Raw genomic sequence first — 6,109 nt, forward strand, 5'->3', positions numbered from 1 at the left:
TTTTGCTTGTTTTTATTTTTATTTTTATTCTTGGACGCTTTCTGGTGGTTTTAAACTTTTTTTTTTTTTGTGAGGAAGGTGAAGCAAAATAACAATCACCCCCTCACCCCCCCAATCACTCACCTCACCCTGGAGCTGAGTGGCTTCAGAACCAGCAGAAAGAAATGGCAGCGGTCTGCGAGTCGATGTTCATCGCCTATGTTTGGATCCAGAAAGACCTGGGACCTGGGTTTTGGCAGGCAGGATGGTTTAGGAGGCCTCCAGGAGCATAGCTCCTGGGGAGTGTCATGGATTCATGGCAGATGTGGGTACCAATGATAGTAAAATGTAATCGGGAGCTTTGCAGGAAAGGTGTTGTGTCGGAGAGGTAGTAAACTGGAGAATCAAAAGGCAACACTGAGATAGTAAGCCAGGCAGATGTTGTGAAGAGGCCTTAGTTTTATCTGTCACTTGTTTAGAGAAAGGGATTGTAAAAATTTATTAGGTGTGTGGAACAAACGGGAGCTGGTATTTAAAGGCAGGTTGTTGGATTTGTACTGTGTCATTATTTCCTTGGTTAGGGACCAATAAAACTTGAATAAAGCTATGTTTTGAATGCTGTGTCATGTGTCATTATTTCTTAAGGTAAGTTTTGTATGTTGTCTCTGTATAGTGACTGGATTAGCTGTGTATTACTTCAAATTTTATTGCTTTCAGTATTGCTTTTCGCAAGCCCTGTGCAACTAACCTTCTGTATTGCAGCAGTAAGTCATATTGGTGCGGGTTGTTTGGATTACTAGTTGGAAATACTACATCCACTGTCTCCCGTAGAAGTGCAGCCTGTTCCCTTCCAGTTTTTAAAACAAGTCCTTTTTCCATCTCTGATAATTCAGATAGCATTAGATCAATATCCTCCCAATCAGCGTCTAAATTCCTTGCAATTAATTCAAACCGTCTAGCGACCCCTTCTGCGTCTCTCCTCAATTTTTTCACTTCCTCTCTCCAATTGTTGAGGTCGCTTGTGGTAAATGGTATTTTTATCCGTGCTTGTTCTCCTAATTTGGGCATTACCTGTCGAAGAGGGGCACATTTAACCTTATATTTGAAGGGGTTCATTGTATTGACTTGACACGAAGTCATAACTGAAGTAAAAAACATGAAGGTTTTCTAGTGGTTGGATCTTGCTTTTCCCCTTAGGCTTTAGTGAGAATTCCTTTCCCACTTGTCTTCAGTGTCAACTAAATTCCCAGTCAAAAGGGCTGTCTCAGCCATTTGGTGTATCTTCCTTAACTGGCATTGTGAGCTAGTGACTAAAAAATTAATTAGCTCTCTGAACCTGGGCTATGCAGTTTTCCATCACCAGTAGCTGGAGTACAATTCAGACATTGTTGGTTACATGTTTCAAGAGATTCATGTGAATGGTGCCTGTACGGGGTGAAATTCCAGCTGTGACTGAAGTCCCTCAGGCCAGTTTTTTGCCATCTCTCTGAGCAGTGCTGACAATACCTGTTGTCACAGTATTCTTTAAGGCAAATGGACTTCCAATTGCCACCACAAATTCTCCTGGCCTCAGAGCAGCTGAGTGTCCCAGTAACAATACTGGCAGTTTTTTTTAGAGTGAACCTTTGTTGTTGCAATGTCAGATTTCTTGTCACTGTCTCTGATAGTTGCTTCATAGGTATCTCCATGCCGTAGCTGAACTTTCAATTGCTGTCTCCCAGCTATAGCATTAGTGCTTGATACCACGGTGGCATTGGTCACAATTAAACCAAAATCAGACATAATAAACCCAGATCCACTGGAAAGTGAAACGTTTCGACAGAAGAGAGGGTGCCTGAGGAAAAGTTCAGTGTGCACAACTGCGGGTGCAATCTTTTCCACCACATCTGCTACGAAGTTGAATTTGCATCTTGGGCTCCTGGCCTGTAGGTGACCCGATTCGCAGGCTCCTTTCCGGACCTGGGCGATACCAGGCAAGCCGTGCTGCAGCGCCGTGCGGTTCCTCGCCTCAGCTGGTAGATATTATCGTAGGTTAGTCCGTCTCTGCCGCATACCTGGGAGCTGAGCTTGTAGTGGCAGACCCACCCTTGGCGAAGCGCTTGCCCATGGAGTAGAGGCAGTCGAGGCTGTCCCATCAGGGTGGTTCTTCCTTGCGGCCGCAGGAGTCCCTCTCACCCGCGGAGCAGATGAGGAAGCTGTTGGAGCCGTCGGGGAGGTATCCGCTGGAGCATCTGGGGCTGGGGCACTCGGAGACATCACAGCGGGTCGGGCGCTTGGCTCGGGAGGCCGAGAACTCCGCGGCCCCTGAGCTGCTGCCGAGGGAGAGAAGCAGCAACGGGCTCAGCAGCGACAGCCACATCCTCGGCGGGATGCTAGCAGGGACGGCGGCGGAGAAGGGCTGCCGCTCCGCCCGGCGCCAGAGAAGGAGGCGAGGAAGGTGCGGTTGAGGGGAAGAGAGGGGAGGGAAGTCGTCAGGCTTTATGCACACACGATCGGGAAAGTGTCGTCTACCCCAAGCAGAGGTTATGCAGGCAGAGAGGGGAAGAGCAGCGGCTGGAAGGAATGTGGCTGGAGGATAAAGCCGCGGAGTCAAAGCCAGCTCAGTCTGTCCGAAGCGCCGAGCCATGGCCACGCTGCTGCCGTGAGCGCCGTTCCCCGTCGGAAGCTGAGTCTTAGGCACTACATGGAAAGGGTTTTTTAAACTAAAAAATGAAACATTAAGATTATTTTTGTATTCACTGTACGTGCGATAATAAAAAGACTACTTTGGTCACTTTGGATCTCATACCATGTTTTTTTTGATACAGTCGAATCTGTGGGAGTCCTTGTTATAAATGTCCCGATGTTACAAAATTAGCTTAATTGAACACAATGACACCAAAAAAGCATTATCGTAGAAAACTGAGAGGAGTTTGCTTTGTAAGGATGATGAAGAATTTGTTTAGTCAACTGTGTAACAGCATTAAATTTTCTTGAAGCCTATGAATGTCACTATCTTCTGCCGAATGAATATAGATTAAATATAAAGAAAAGTATCTTTAGAATTTTAATCTTCCCAGTAAAGCCGAAAAAGGCCAAGCAAAACTGTTTAGAGACAGAGTTTTGAGTCTCTAAACAGCAATGGTATTTATTTTCGGATCCGGGGAACTCCTACCTCATGCCGGACAAAGAGTTCTAAAGGTTAATGGAAAAGGAGTTAGGGTATTTATACAGTAAAAGGGGAGGCTACAACATTATTACATTCTCAGTTTTTGCTGACTTCATTATATTGTTACAAGGCTATATCAGACCCCAACCATATTTTCTTCTTATCCGTTGGTTGTGATATCTTTATGTTCTTCTTGTGCGAAAGTTCGCATCCTTTGGTGCCCAGCTGGCGCCTGAATAAGAACAAGACTTGTTCTTAAAAACAAGACTTGATTTAAGAAAAAGAGTTACAGAAGAAAAGACTTACACGCAATTATTTCCGAGCGAGTCCCATTAGGACCTTGTATTGGTTACATTGTTCTAGTGGGAAAATTCAATGTCTCAGCTGCTTTGTATGGGAAAGTGAAATGTCTCAGGTGCTTTGTTAGCTTATTTCTCAGTTTAACCCTGAATTCTTAGTAGTTATGAATACAAATTCATTAGCATATATCACAAGCCTTAATTCTACATAAAGTAAATTCTAAAAAACAGCTTGGCCTGATCCCCACTCCTTACAGGAGTTACTCCTTTCAGGATTTTTCTCTTTTTCATTCCCCCCTTTTTTTAGAACTCACGAGTTCTTTCGTCATGTTCGAAGGAAGGTTCTCATGCATTTGAATCATTGCCCACAGTACTCAGATCTTTTGACCATATCGTTCAATTTGTAGTATTGCCACACACTGAAGAAGTAGATAACATGAGAATCATCACTACCATGACTATTAGAGGGTATATCAGGTAATGGAGTACTCGCATAGTCGCAGGGGTATATCCCGTAAAGCTATCCCACCCATGACGCTTCCCTAATTGTTCTATCTTTGTTAGCACCTCATGTATACCTTTTGAATCATGTGTTACTTATCTCCGGAAAGTCTGTGTGTATCAGTGACATGCAAAAAAGAGACCCCCTCTTTTTTTTTGTTTTGCTGTACAAAACAAAAACCCCAGAAGAAAAGAAGTGGCAGTATTTCTAGGCCCTTCTCCCTGCTCTTCGGTTTCCAGCTACGGCAAACGTAAGGCAAACGGGCTTCCAATTGCCACTACAAATTCTCCTGGCCTCAGATCAGCTGAGTGTCGCAGTAACAATACTGGCAGTTTTTCTTAGGGTGAACCTTTGTTGTTGCAATATCAGATTTCTTGTCAATGTCTCTGATAGTTGCTTCATAGGTATCTCCTTTCCCTAGCTGAACTTTCAATTGCTGTCTCCAAGCTATAGCCTTATTGCTTGATACCAAAAGACAGTAGGAGACAGAAAGAGGCAGTAGAAGAGGGAAAGACAAGAACAAAGTGGACAGTGGACAATGAGTTGGCCAACTCAGACAAGAGAGAGACAAATAGGATTTGACACAGACATACACAGCTAATCCAGTCACTAAAAAGAGACAACATACAAAACCTACCTTAAGAAATAATGACACAGGACATAGCAAGGCAAAACATTCAAGTTTTATTGGTCCCTAACCAAGAAAATAATGACACAGTACACAAAACAAAAAACCTGCCTTTTAATACTAGTTCCCATTTGTTCCACAAGTGACTTACAGGTAAAACTAAGGACCCTTCACAACATCTGCCTGGCTTACTATCTCAGTGTTCCTTTTGATTCTCCAAACTACCTCTCCGACACAACACCTTTCCTGCAAAGATCCCAATTACATTTTACTATCATTGGTACCCACTTCTGCCATGAATCCACGATGCTCCCCAGGAGCTGTGCTCTTGGAGGCCTCCTAAATCATCCTGCCTGCCAAAACCAAGGTTTTTCTGGACCAAAGCACAGGCAAAGAACATCGCCTCGCAGACTGACCGGGACCAAGGAAAAAAAAAAAACAACCAAACACCCAGCTGGGGGAGAGAAAACAAAGGTAAAGCTTTTTTAGTGTAAGAATTTAATTTTTTTTAAGTACCTGAAAGGGAAAAAACTGTCATCTCCACATAAACAGACAACACCTATCCCCCCAGATGTATTATGACCTAACACTACCAATAAAATTCCACAACCCTCATTCCACTACTGCACAAGCCTATACCAGCTTCTCTGCTTCTGTTTTGTTTTGTTTTTGTTCACCTCCTGCTTCAGGCACAGTCACCTCCCCTGGACGGGGGTCTTCCACAGCTGCAGGTCTCTCTGCTCCAGTATTGCTCTCTCTTCTCTCCCCCCTCTCCTCTGGATGCTCCCTCTCTACAAAAGTCCTGTCACACCAACCCACCATAGCTTGGAATGAAAATGGACCAAGTGGCACCAGAAATTTTACAAGAGATTTGATGGTTGCAGTTTCTCAGCTCCACAGTAAGCGTTCTACTGGCAGTAAACACTTTCCACAACAAAGCCACCCAAATACCATATTCCTAACATTATATATCCTAATAGAAACTTCTGCAAAAATCTGCTTAGTAGACTAAATGCCATCAACGGCTCTAAATGCTCTCATGAAAACATCCAGAACTACACATTGCAACGGATTTTCATCAACATTTACTAAGGGACAGGAACCAACAGAGGGGGAGCATTTCTCAAAAACAATCACTCCACCTCTCGCTGCAAAGACAGCTTCAGAAGACATGCATCCTCCTAAGACCACAACTAACGCCTGTCTTTAATTTCCCTCATATTATCTCACTGGTATCTAATTGAAGATATTGAACTGGTATATGTTCTCCGGCAGCAGGAACACCACAAGCTTGGCAATTTTAAGGCAACATCCAAGATAGATAATGCTCCTTATGACACGCAACGTATTTGTGTAGTCGCTGACTCATAGACTTGTGTTTGCAAGTATGCAGAGTCGTGTAGGAGTTCAGTTTTTATTCTGCTAACCAACCATTACATGAAGTTTGATGAGTATTTCTTTAACTGTTACTTGGCTTAGAGAAGTAGTAACAACAACATTATCCTTAAGATGCTCAGGCCATGGAGTCCTGCCAACACACACCAAAGGCTATC

General features: G+C 43.7%; 1 pseudogene; it reads right to left on the reverse strand.

The window, feature by feature from the left end:
- Positions 1-1,441: 1,441 nt before the first annotated feature.
- Positions 1,442-2,338, reverse strand: LOC103532604 (annotated as a pseudogene).
- Positions 2,339-6,109: the final 3,771 nt, after the last annotated feature.

Source organism: Calypte anna, chromosome 12, assembly GCF_003957555.1.
Source record: "Calypte anna isolate BGI_N300 chromosome 12, bCalAnn1_v1.p, whole genome shotgun sequence".
NCBI classification, from domain to species: Eukaryota; Metazoa; Chordata; class Aves; order Apodiformes; family Trochilidae; genus Calypte; species Calypte anna.